The sequence below is a fragment of the Erithacus rubecula genome (assembly GCF_903797595.1).
Source record: "Erithacus rubecula genome assembly, chromosome: 28".
Lineage (NCBI taxonomy): Eukaryota > Metazoa > Chordata > Aves > Passeriformes > Muscicapidae > Erithacus > Erithacus rubecula.
The window spans coordinates 3,509,389-3,523,290 of NC_136680.1; positions in this window are offsets into that span (position 1 = coordinate 3,509,389).

Below are 13,902 nucleotides of genomic sequence, written 5' to 3' on the forward strand. Positions count from 1 at the left end.
GATCTGGCTCATCCCCACTATCTCACCACCAGCACACCTCCCTTATCACCAGGACCCCTGTCCTATCACCAGGACATGCCTGGTTATCAGCTGCACACTGCACCAGGACAATTTGATTTTTTAATCAGCAACAGAAGCCCTGGAAGAGGAGAGAGGTGCTGGTACTGATCTTTATGGGACTATTCCAGCTTGATGATGCTGTTGGAGAGTAGGAAATCCATCCTCACTCATCTCTTCCAGAGATCCCCATGTGGGGACAGGAGCAGCCTGTGGGGTGGGGACACTGGGACACTGCTGGCAGGTCCTGCAGAGAGCCAGGAGGTGCAGAGAGCATTGGTGACACCCATGTCACAAAGAGAGGCTGTTCTTGTCCCCACCTGCCACCAGCCAGCAGAGGCAGTGACAGTGGTCACAGCAGCTGGTCCTTGTGGCCACCACCAGCTTTGGCCACTAGGAGCTGTGCCCAGGGGACAGTGCCTGGTGTCCCCCTGGCCACCTCAAGGCCTCTGCTCTGCTGAGGTGGCACTTTTGGAGCCTTGTTCTTACAGCCTGGAGGATTTGGGGGTATCCAGGAATTTGGCTTTTGAGGTGCCCCTGGATCCCATTCTCCTTCTCTCCTCCACTTCTGGATTCTCCCCCCTGTGAACTTCAACTCTCTCCCCATGACCTCCAATTCTCCCCTCTGTGACCTCCAATTCTCCCCTCTGTGATCTCCAATTCTCCCCTCTGTGATCTCCATCTCTCCCTCCTCTGACCCCCAGCCTGGGCTTTTGGCTCTGAGGCAGGTCAAGGGATCCTCAAACTGAGCAGAAAAATAATTGTCTGTCAACAGGTTTAAAAACTCCTTCAGCAAACACATTTTGCTATCAAATCGATTAATTAAATTAGTCATTGCAAGGAACTGCTTCTCTTTGCTGCCCTGGCTCCTCCATCAGCTGGGAAATGCTGTGGCCACAGCTCCAGGAGGGCCAGGGCTGTGTAGGCAGAATTTGGGGGCCCATCCAAGGACCTGCCCAGCCTTGCTTTGTTTCCACCGAAATCTCTGATGGAATAAAAACCTTTAAATCTCTGATGGAATAAAAACCTTTCCCCAGAACTCTTTGTTGGGCCACCTCAGTGTTCTCAGGTGGAAAATTCCTGTTCAAGCCAAGTCATTTATTCCTGGGGTCAGGGAGTAGGTGTAGAGCAAGGTCCTGGCAGGGCTGTGGCACTTCCCACATCCTTTGGTGGGATGGAAACAAGGAGGTGGTGGAGCAGCTCCTTCCCCAGATGTACAAAATCCAGCGCCACAGCATCCTGGGCAGGAATTTGGCCACATGCCAGTGAATTTTGGGAAATACACTGCAATGACAAATAGTTAAAAGCCCTTGACCTAAAAAGAATAAAAAAAATCTTGTTGAGGTGGGAAGCATCAGAGCAGGGGGTTGATATCTCCTTATCTCAGGGAAGAAGGGATGGGAACAGCCTCAAGCTGCTCCAGGGGAGGTTTAGATTGGATATCAGGTGGAATTTCTTCATGGAAAGCGTGGTCAGGCATTGGAAGGGGCTGCCTGGGGCAGTGGTGGAGTCACCATCCCTGGAAATGCTCCAAAAACCTCTGACTGTGACATTTGGGGACACACATTAGTGATGACCACGGTGCTGTTGGGCTGATGGTTGGACTTGATCTTAAAGTTCTTTTCCAAACTTAATTTTGTGATTCTGTGTGGAATTCTGTGATTTATCCCTTTGCCCTTCTTCCTCCCAGAGCTGTGATTCCAGAAATTCACAGTTAATCCCTTTGGGAATTGGCCTTATTTTTGCACAGTAATGTCTCAATGTGAAATAAATATTCATTAATTTGCAGGTTTTAGTACATTTTGCTCTACTGCAGCAAATGTCACAGAAAATGATGATTTTGTTTGCTATGAAGAAGCACCTTCAGGAAGGAACTCAAGGTGTCTGTGGTAAAAATATAAGGGAATCACAAAAATAAGGGAATCACAGAAATAAAGAAATCATAGAAATAAGGGAATCACAGAAATAATGGAATCATAGAAATAAGGGAATAACAGAAATAAGGCAATCATAGAAATAAGGGAATCAAAGAAATAAAGGAATCATAGAAATAAGGGAATCAGAAATAAGGGAATCACAAAAATAAAGGAATCACAGAAATAAAGAAATCATAGAAATAAGGGAATCACAGAAATAAGGCAATCATAGAAATAAGAGAATAACATAAATAAGGCAATCATAGAAATAAGGGAATCAAAGAAATAAAGGAATCATAGAAATAAGGGAATCAAAGAAATAAGGGAATCATAGAAATAAAAGAATCACAGAAATAAGAGAATCACAAAGTCTCCTATCTTGCTCCAGCTTTTTAAGTTGAAAATTTAACTGGTAGATATTCACCAACTAAAATAAAAACAACAACTGATTGGAAAAAAGTGGTTGCAATGATTAATAAAAGATAAAACGTCTCCTCCAACCAGTGGAAAAGAGAAAATTATTTTCTTTTATGTGCTTTCTTTTATTTATTTTAACAAAGAAGAGAAAAAAGAACGGAAAAAAAAATGTTTGATGTACCAAAACTGGGTTAAAAACAGACACAGGAAGGCAGATATCAAATCCTGCCATCAGATCCCCAAATTCAGCACCCAATTTTCCCAAATGTGAAGCAGCAAGGAATCAGCAAAGAGGAAAAAAATACTGTACAGAAGGCTGAGAGCTGCTATTTGGGGCAGCCTGTTTAACACCCCAGAGCTGTGCTGGCACAGTCAGAAAAATCACAACTGAACTGACACTGGGAGGAGCTGCAAAGACACAGCAAAGGTGGGGAAGGACAGAGCAGCTGCTAAGCAAGAGCAGAAATAATGACACGGGCTCAGGTGCTGAAAGTGGAACAAACAGAGGAATTTCTGGGGTGGAATATTAAAAATCTGCTCACAGATAGGGCAGGGAATTGAGAAAAGGCAGTGGAGCCTCAGCACAGGGAATATTTCAGAGGTTATTCCAAGTATAAACTACAGGAACCAAGTTTTAAAGGGGGTATTGAATTTTAGTTGGTCATGTTTAATTCTGGTTTCTTGTCAAATCACCTGGTTTATCTCTGTTATATTAACTTTAGAAACGAACCAAAAAAAAAAAATCTCTCCTCTAGGTTTTCTTAATTCTCTTTTCTAAATCAAGGATTTGATTGTAGCTTCCCTGATGAAGAATTCTCATTCTTTCTTTAGGGTTTAGGGATTTTTGACCTTTTTTTCTCTGGCAGTAGAACAGCAAAAGGCCATTCCCCTGAAATGGGTCACATTTGCCCCCACATCCAACCTGAGGGATCAGAGCCCATGAGAGGATGGAGAAATCCAGCTGGGCAGGATGGAAATGGGAGCTCACACTCCTTCCTCAGCTGTCCCTTTATCCCTGGACCAAGATGGGGCAAGATGCCTCAACACAGCCTCAGGCTCAGGAAAACCAAAGTAAGGGAAAATCAGATTCATAGGCAGAGTTAATTGGAGAGGGGATGAAGTGATGGGAATTTGTGCAGGTCATTCTTCCCAAGCAAGCTGATGGAAGGAAGGAGGATGTCAATGTTCCCTTTGAGCAGTTTCCAATGGACAGTGTCACTTAGGGCAGATTTAATCCTCATTTTCCCTTCTGGTTATTTTGGGTTGGAGCCTTCAGTGGGGAATGATTTCCCTGGAGCATCTGGGAATTGTCAGGTGTGTCATTAGGATACAGCTGGGAACCAAAAAAGCAGTTTTGTTCTCCAGCTGCCCAAGCCTTGTTCTCACTCTGCCCAAGGACAAGCAATGATTAAACACCTGCTGAAGGTGTGCACCACATGGTGTTTCTCACAGATTCAAGTTTTCAAAAAGGTGTTTCCTTCTTTGACCACTGAATCTTTTCTGCTTTGCTTTGCACAATCTCTTTTATATAAGGCCATGGCTTTCTTCAATAAATTGCTCTTTCTTGCTGCATGCAAAAGGGGTCACATCACTGTGTCCTTTTACTGCTCCACAGCCCCATGCAGAAATATTTGGAGGTTCCACTGAGATCCACACTCTAGCAAAACAAAGCAGGAAAGATTCAGTGGCCAAAGAAGGAAACAGATCTTTGAAAGCATGCCTCTGTGAGAAACATGACATGGTGCACACCTTCAGCAGGTGTTTAATCATTGCTTCAAGTTCTTGTCCTTGGGCAGAGTGAGAACAAAGCTGCTTTCTTGGTTCCCAGCCGTGTCCTAATGACACTGGTGTGTGTAGGAAAGGTTGTTATTATGGAATCATGGGATGGTTTGGGTTGGAAAGGACCTTAAAGTTCATCCAGTGCCACCCCTGCCATGGCAGGGACACCTCCCACTGTCCCAGGCTGCTCCAATCCCAATGTCCAACCTGGCCTGGGACACTCCAGGGATCCAGGGGCAGCCACAGCTGCTCTGGGCACCCTGTGCCAGGGCTCCCCACCCTCACATTGTTTGTGCTTCATTGCTGTCTCCCCAAATCCACACCATCCCCTCTGCTGGGGAATGGCAAAGGGGGCTCTGTGGGTAGCAATCACCCAGTGAAAACCCCTCTGCTCCCAAATTTGCTGCAGCCAGGCAGCCAGGGGGGCTCTTGTGCTGCCCCATTCCCTGTCCAGGGAAGGGAATCATCCTCCAGTGAGTAACCAAGGAGTAAAGTGCTGGCACAGCCCAGCCCCGGGGTGACACTGCAGATGTCACAGTGGTTTGATCCCAAAAGCTGCTGCCAGCCCCAAACAATGGCTCAGCCCTGACAGGAGGGACCTGAGAGCATTCCAGCCCCTCAGGCCAGCATTTCCCAGGAGTGAGTCCTTCCAAAATCCTGAGCCATTGCCAGCAAATCCATCCCAATCCCATCTCAACTCCAAACCCCTCTGAGAGCACAGGAGAGGGAACCCAGCTCAGTTTTGGACCAGCCCAAACCCAAATCACCTTTCCCAGCTTGCTGAATGTTGAATATCCTTTTCTCCTATGGCAGCAGCTTGCAGAGCATTTTCCTACAGGATGGGTTTTACTTCATTTAGGATGAAATGTTATGAAAAGCCTGCAGGAATTGGCAGGATGGGCTGAGGAGCTGCAGACAGGCTCTATTCTTCTGGGCAGCTGGGGTGGGTGAGCTCTGAGCCCAGCTCTGCCTTGAAAATGCTGTCGTGGCACTTCCAACTCCCTCCCAACGCACAAATAATGCCTTAACTCAGTTAAAACAGAGGTAAAAAATTAAAAATCCCAGCTGAGCTGGACTCAAGGTGGTAGCAGAGCAGTGATTTTGGTTTTGGGCAAGAGGGTGTAGAAGTGCAGAGGGAGGAAAGCCCCTGGTGGCTCCTGGATGAGCTGAGGGTTTGAAGATGAGATTCAGATTCAGCATCTCAGCTGGAAAAAGGAGACCTGACCTTGAAAAGGAGCAGCTCTGAGGGGGCTCAGCCCTGCCTCCAGTTAGGAGGGGGAGCAGAGCAGGACCACAGGATTTGAACAGCAAAAATCCCCTGGGGGACGTGGGAGATGTTTCTGCAGAGAAAAATCTGGTGGTGCCACAACTCTCTGGAGTTGCTTTGAAATTCTCAGCTCCTGGCAATGATTTTGTCAACAGAAACCAGAAAAATGGTTTTGGGTTTGGAGGATTTTTTTTTGCAACATTTGGAGGGTTTCTTCAAACAATACATCTGGAAAGTAAAGAGTATTTTGGGGTTTTTTTTTTTTTTTTTTTGGCTGAGATGTTTTGATTGTCCAAGCTGGAAACCACTGGGGAGAGGGAGAACAACTGAGGGTGGTTCCCCAACTGCTGTTATGAAATTCAGTTTGAATTGAAAATTGAGGGCTGCTGTGGAAAATTCTCCTTGGAGAAAATTCACATTTCTGTGGAAAACCTGTTTTGAACAAAATATTTCACAGGATTTATTTTTCATGATAGACTGCCTAGGGATGAGGTTACTTCATCCCTGAAAATCTGAAATGCAGGAAATCTCCTTTTACAGTTGGATGTGATGGGCTCATCCCTGTTCCCTACACTTCCTTAAAATCACTGTATTTCCTTAAAAATGCTTTTTGTTCCTCTTTTCCCAACAATCCATTTTAAATATTGAATTTCAACTCCACTTTTTGGAGCTAGCAAGGATCCTTATATCACAATCTCATGGATAAAAACTATTTCTTGCAAAATTGGCATTTTCTGAAGGAAAATTTCTATATTGCCAGACAAAAAGAAAAAAAAAAAACAACAACAAACCACCCTTAAAGCATTACATTGTATTGCATTAAATTATATTACCAATAAAAAGATGCGAGGGTGTTTTTCTTCTTCTCAAGATAAAAATCTAAAGTAGATCAGAACCTTACAAAACTCTATTTTCTCTCCATTCACTAGAAGGGAAATCTTACAGAATCTTTCCATATGGAGAAACCCTTCAGGAGCAGATATCTGGAGTTCAGTGCAACCAGGAGTCTCTCAATTCCCTGATTTCCTGGGAAGAGAGATTCTCTCTCTCCCTTGCTCACACTCATCCTGTGAGAACCAGTGTAAAATAAAATAGAATAAAGTAAAATAACAAGAAATTAGCTGTGAAGGAAATGAATCTCAGCAGAGATTTGGATCAGGTTTTGGGCAGGAATTGTTCCCTGGGAGGGTGGGGAGCCCTGGCACAGGGTGCCCAGAGCAGCTGTGGCTGCCCCTGGATCCCTGGCAGTGTCCCAGGCCAGGCTGGACATTGGGGCTGGAGCAGCCTGGGACAGTGGGGGTGTCCCTGCCATGGCAGGGATGACACTGGATGGGCTTTGAGGTCCCTTCCCACCCAATTCCGTCATTCCATGATCAATCCAGTGAGGCTGAGCATTATTGTGTGGCAGAAGTTTCCTTGCTGCTCCTGCCTTGGCAGCACCAGGATGTTCTTGGTGCAGGGATGGAAGAGTTGCCAGAGCTGTAAAACCTGTGCACACCTGAGGACAAGGAACTGGCTCTGCTGAGGACTGGGTGCAGTGCAGAGAAGAAAAAAAATCCCATCTGGGCTTTGCTGCCCCTTTACCTCTTTGTGCCCCTGCCAGGACCTTCTTTCACCAAACAGAACCTGGGCTGCAAAAAAACCTGGAATATTTCACGCTTGGGTTTGAATTATCCCAGTTGCAGAGGAAGTTTTTATTCACCGAATCATGGAATGGATTGGGAGGGAATTTAAGGATGATCCCATCCCGCCCTGCCATGGCAGGGACACCTTCCCCTGTCCCAGGTGCTCCAAGTTCTGTCCAGCCTGGCCTCGGACACTGCCAGGGATCCAGGGGCAGCCACAGCTGCTCTGCACCATCCTCAAACTGCACAGGGAGCTCAGGGAGAGGAGCTGTGACCCTCTGAGCTGAGGAACTCAGAGGGGGAATTTAATTGATTAAATAAATTCATTAAGTGGGGCTGCCTTTAGCACAGATTTTGCTGTGTCCCAACAATGAAACATCTCAAAACCCCAGCCCTGAATTTCCCCGTTAATTTGTGCCACTCTTTGTTGCCAACCTTTTAAAATTGAGATTTAAATTGAGATTCATCCCTCCTCTTCCTCTCCGTGTGTCCCGTGCTGCTGTCACCTCTCGGGGTGACTCCACACCTTTGAATTTGTGCTGGAATTCAGAGTCCTGCCCCTCTCTGCAGATGTTGCTGCAGATGTTGCTGCAGATGCTGCTGCAGATGTGGCTGCAGATGCTGCTGCAGATGTGTCTGCAGTTATTGCTGCATGTGTTGCTGCAGATGTGGCTGCAGATGCTGCTGCAGATGTGGCTGCAGATGTGGCTGCAGATGTTGCTGCAGATGCTGCTGCAGATGTTGCGGGAGGCTCTAAAGCAGCGCCGCTGCTGCAGGAGCCACCTGCCCCCCCTCTGTCCCCGAGTGTCACCGCCTCTTACGTAACCGCGACATCGCTGCAGCTTCCCCGGGGCTGCTCGTGCAAAAAAATAAAAAAACAACAAAAACCAACAACAAAAAAAGGTGCAGCAAGGCCGCAGGGCCATGTCCGGGGGAGCGGGGCTGTCCCCGGGGCGGCAGGTTGGGGACACCCGGGGACACGGCGCCTGTCGCGCTGCCCCGCTGGCTCCGGGGTGGCTGCAGGGCTTTGGTGCCATCCCCAAGGTAAGTCCTGCCCAGGCATCCAAGGAATTGCGGCTTTTCCAGGGGGGAAAAGCAGGAGAAACCATCGCTGGGGTATCCCCAGAGCCCCGGGGCTCTCCTGGGATGGGGCTGGCTCGTGGCAGGAAAATCACTTTAAATTTTTAAAAACATTTCTTCGCATCTTTTTCTTTCTTTTTAAATCTTTTTCTATTTCGCCCACACTTTTTCCTTTTCGTATTTTGAAGTCTTTTTCTTATCTCATTTTTTCTTATTTTCTTCTTTCTCTCTTCTTTTTCTAATCTCATTTTTTCTTATTTTCTTCATTCTCTCTTCTTTTTCTTCTTCTTCTTTTTCTCTTCCCCTTTTTTCTTTTTTACTTTTCTCCATCCTCTTTTTCTCTCTCTCCACTCCTCTTTTTATTCTCTCTTGGCGTTCTCTGCTTTCCCCCACCCGTCCCTGAATTTCTGTCTCTAAACCCTCCTAGGTGCACAAATATTCACTGTGCTGCCATCTCCAATATCTTCCTGCCTAATTCCTTTTCCCATCCTCAGATGGAAGTTCTGATATTTGCAGATTTTGTTGCATTATTCCACTTTATTTTCCTCATTGTCAAAGTTGAACACTTTTGCTGCCTCTTCTTTCCACTGTGCTTATTCCAGCAGCATTGCTTTGGATTTCAAGGAAGATGGAGAATAAATAATTACTCTGTTGATAAAAAAACCTGGAAAAATTACATTTCTTGGGTCTTCTCAGACTAAAAAATCTTAACTGGGCATTCACCCAATTAGAGGTTGCAACCTCTAATTCCACAGGTGATAAAAGCCCTTGGTTGTAGCAGAGAGAATAAAAGACATAAATTTTTGGAAATATTTAAGTTTTATTAATTTTCGGCCATTCTAAAATTGAATTTTGTTGTGCTCTGGCTTCTCACTGGCTGGATTTCTTGGGGGCAGCTAAAGATTTGTTGGGATAAGAGAAATACAGTTCCTAAGTGTCCCGTGTGTCAGATATCCCATATTAGAACTCTGCTCATAATAACTATTGCAGTAATTAATTATAGGGTGATTTCCATGCCAGCACAAGTGGGAGAACCTGCAGATATGAGACAGAAAATATTCATTCCTCCAATTTCTGGCATTTCTGGTTGCCAAATACAGCAGGTTTCACTTCAAAATTCAGGCATCTTTAAGGTGCCTCAGAATTTCAGTTCTCTTATAAAGAATCGAAACCATTAGCTGTATCCAGAAAATATCCCAATCCAATTTGAATTTCTTTACAGTTTAAAAGTTAAATTCAAATGATGCTGTGTTAGGAAATCAAACATGAAGAACTTTTGGTTTTGTTTTGTTTTCTTTGTGGGGTCAGGTTTTTGCTGTTGCTCTCTGCCCGTCCGTTTTTTGAGGCCATATATTTTTCTCTAATTAAAAGGTGAGACTTCTCTAATGAGGCACCTTTAGAGGCTTCCAGAAAAACAGCAGATACTGGGAAATCTTACCAACTCCAGGATATTTTTTTCCTGAGCAGCTGTAAAATATTTTGGAAGCAACAACACCTGGCCCTGACCTTCCCCTTGGGGTCCCTGCCCGGATTTCTCCTGAGATGGAAACCTCCAGAACACAACCCAATTTCCTCTGTTCACACACTGTTGCTGTTTCTCACTCTAATTAATTAATTAATAATTGACTTTCCAGCCTGCTCTGGTTGCAGGGGTATTTTCAGTGGGTGGGGTTGGTTTGAGGGGGGTTCTTTGGCCTCAGCAACTGCGGGTGGAGTGTCCCCTTAAATTTGGATTTTGGGGAGCTGGGGACTCATCCCATCACCTGGGGGTCCCTCAAATATAAAAGGTGAGGTTGGTGAAACCCTTTTGGTGAAAAACTTGCCCTGAGTCTGCTGAAATTGCTGCCAGGCCACAGCTCCTGAGTTTTCCAAAGCTGTGCCATAATTCAGGTAATTAAAATGAATCAGGTAAAGTGTAATTAATAACAGGAAATCAGATAAGGGGTAATTAATAGCAGAAAGTCAGATAAGGGGATTTAAGAGCAGATTTTGCCTTTGTGTGCTGAAAATGAAAAGTAACTTTTTCTTGTGGAGTCAAGAAACTCCATGCACTCTTTGTGCGTGTTTGCTGTGATTCTTAACACTGCAATAATTGGGATATTGCAAAGACTGGAATAAGCAGGGGATGGAAGAGAGAGCTCATTGGTTTTTGCTTTTTTCTGTCATGGTCTGGCTGTTTATTTCTGCTGTTTGGGCACAAACCTGGAAGGAGCTGAGCAGCTTCAGTGAAAACACGCCAGATTTGGCCCGAGCGCAGTTTCAGACAAAACCCAAATCTTAATTTAGAGCTTTGACTTTATTTACCCAGCATTTTGAGACTGATAAAGCTCTGATAAGGCCACTGCTGCCTTGGGCACAGAGGAACCAAGATTTGGGGTTGAAATGAGCAGTTTCAGCTTTCATGGGTTGCCAGCAGCTCTGTGTGTTACGGAAACTCAGCAGCACTGACTGTGCCTGAAAAATCTTCAGAAGTTTCATTTATTTCCTGTGATGGCAGAGTGAAAGGGAAACCTCTGAGAGAAAATCTTGATATTAGCAATTAATGAGTGAGGGATGTGATCAGGCTGGGCTGAGAGTGCCTTTGGCACATGCAGAGTGGGAGAAGCCTGGCAGCTGCAGGTCAGGCTGCTGGTGATGATTTGCTTCTTTTCAAAAGGAAAAATAAAGGGTTTTTTAGAGGATTTTCATGTCCTGTGACAAGATTTCTGCAAAAGAACTCAAGGATAGAGTGTTCCTGTTGAAAAATTATAAAATCACAGAATCTTAGGTTGGTTTAGGTTGGAAGGGAACAAGCCTCAATGTCCAGCCTGGTCTGGGACATTTCCAGGGATCCAGGGGCAGCCACAGTTTGTAACCACAAGGAGACAATGGCAAAGGTGCCAAGTGCAGAAATTCTTGGTCCTTGAGATGCTCCAGTCCCAATCTGCTGAATATTCTGCACATCTCAGTGAGAATGGTCTGGAACAGGAGGGGAAGCAATGAAGGGAATTTTGCAGAAACTCTTGCAAATGGGACCCTCTAGCCCTGAGTTCTGGAAGTGCCTGTGCTGACTTGGACACAGGAAAAGATTGGGAGAAAGAGAGAGAGAGAACTGGACTTGGTTTCAGTTTATCTGCTTAAAGATAAATAATTTTTTAGGGCTGGAATCTGGCTGGGTTTGTAAAATCTTGTGTGTGTCTCTAGGGCTCAGGGATAAGGTCAGAAAGGGCCTGGTTCAGTTTGGAAAATCAGGAATAATTTGCAGCTGCTGCTGGGAGCAGGAGGATGGGGATCCTGGAAGTTTCACGGGCCGTAAAAAATATTTTGGGTTGTGCATTTTGAAACAGATTCGTGGAAGGATGAAAGAAGGAATTTGGCATATCAAAAAATAGGAGAAAGCTCTTTCCTGACTGGTGTTTGCTGGGGGATTGATTTGGAAAATGAGGAGAAATTTTGTTTTTATAAGGATTAGTTCTGCCTTTCCTCTGGAAGTGTTGCTTGGTGACAGTGGTGCCTTTTCAGCTTCTGCACACCAGCAGGATCTTGTCATTTATGAGTGATAAAAAATGACCCAAATGACAGAGTTCCACTCTGCTTTTAAAATAGGGATTTCACATGCCCTCAAGACCTTATGCCAGGAACGGTCACACCTCCCAAAGAGCAGAAAAGTGGTCAATTATTCCCTGGTGGAACTTGACTTCTGAACTGGAATTCTTGGGAATTCCAAGACAGAAACCCCTGACTCCTTAAGGCCAATGGCAGTCAATGCTTGAGCCAGTATTTCAGAAAAAAGCTCTTAGAGGTTAATTTTAGATTTCATTTTATGCCTCCTGGATTTCAGGCCCTGCAGTGACATTCTGTGGGGAGGAAGGGACTTACCTTGGGCCGCCTCTCACTTCTTCCCCTGCCGAGACACCGTCACCTGTGGGGTAACCTTCAGATAATAGTGAGCTTTATCTCTGCCCATCGATCTTCACTTTTTAAAAAAACCCTATTGTGACAGCAGTTTTGGTCGCATTCAGTATGAAGCAGATGGAATTTTCCATCCCTCTGGGTAGGCAGAGAGGGGAGGAGGGCGGAAGCCGGGCTGCACTTGCCACACGTCGCTCGTGGGCATCCAGCTGCTCCTCCAAGGAGCTCCTTCATCTCCTGGGCTCCTTCTCTTCTCCTCCCATCGTGAGAGTGAAGATCCAGTGCCTGGAAAAGCTTTCCTGCAGTGCCATCAAGGTAAATGCAACCACATCCTGCAGGTTGCTGTCTGCAGCCCCAGGGCAGCTGCTGGAAATATCCCAGGAATTTCCAGATTCGTCCTCTGTGCTGCTGGGGGGCACAAAGGCTTTGTGTGGTCTTTCCTTTATATCAATGATATCATGGGTGATATTTTCAATGAGACAGGTCTGATGTGGATGGGCTGCTCCTGCAGTCTGGGCCCTGTGGCTGTGCTGGGGTGTGATCTCAGCGAGGGGCAGTGTCAGGAGCTCTTGGCCAAGTTGGGTTTGTTGGCATCAATCAGCTCAGGGGAATCCCAGCCTGCCTCAGCATTGTTTGATCTGAAAGAAAGAGCTCAGGTATTTCAAAGAAATGGCCGAGGGAAAAGAGAATAATTCTGTTATTCGTGTTCTGTGTTTCTGGGGCAGAATCCAACAAATGGGTGCTGAAACTGGAGGAGCAACCAAAGATGTTTGTGAAGTGCTCTGTAGTGTCCAGGTTGTTTTTCTGACATAATTGGCTTCCAAGGAGAGATTTAATTGTTTAAAAAAATTAGCAGAAATTATATGAAAGTAGCGAGATTTGAATTGCTTTGAGTTTTCATAGAATCATTGAATTATGGAATGGTTTGGGTTGGAAGGGACTTTAAATCCCATCCAGTGTCACCCCTGCCATGACAGGGACACCTCCCACTGTCCCCAATGTCCAGCCTGGCCTGGGACACTGCCAGGGATCCAGGGGCAGCCACAGCTGCTCTGGGCACCCTGTGCCAGGGCTCCCCACCCTCCCAGGAACAATTCCTGCCCAATATCCCATCCAGCCCTGCCCTCTGGCAGTGGCAGCCATTCCCTGTGTCCTGTCCCTCCACCCCTTGGAAATATTATCTCTCCATCTCTCTCAGAGCTCCTTCAGGTCCTGGAAGGTCACTATTAGTTTACCTTCTCCAGGTTGAACATCCCCAGTTCTCTCAGCCTTTTCTCCCAGAGCTGCTTCACCCTTCTGATCATCCTGGTTCCTCCTCTGGACTCTCTCCAGCAGCTCCATGTCCATCCCATCCTGAGGACTCCAGAGCTGATTTCAGTTTTTGGCTGAAACACTCAAATCTCTGATTCCACTGTTTCTAAACTGTCCCAGAGTCAATACTATCCATCCAAATTATGAAATAAAAGAGGGGAAGAAAAAGAATTTCTTGAAAACACATTCCCAGAGGAAAAAAAAACCCCCCATATTTTATGAATATCTTGCATTGAACCAGGACGGGACAGGTCAGATTTCTCGGGCACAGAAGCAACTGAAATGGAGCAAATACTGTGAAAACCTCATTATTTTCTGATTCTGTGATTATTCAGCATTTCTCACCGAGGCATTTGCAGACCAAGAAATGCAAAATTCAGCCACTTACAAAGGTTCAGCAGCATCTTGGGGCTTTTCAGGGTTTTGCAGCATATTTCCAGCCTTATGGTCTGTCACAGACCCACAGTCAAATTCAGAGGTCAGGTTGTTCCAATCTGAGCAATACCTGAGCTGCTTTTGAGGCTTTTTACCCCGAGCACGATGGTCTCAGGGCTGTGGG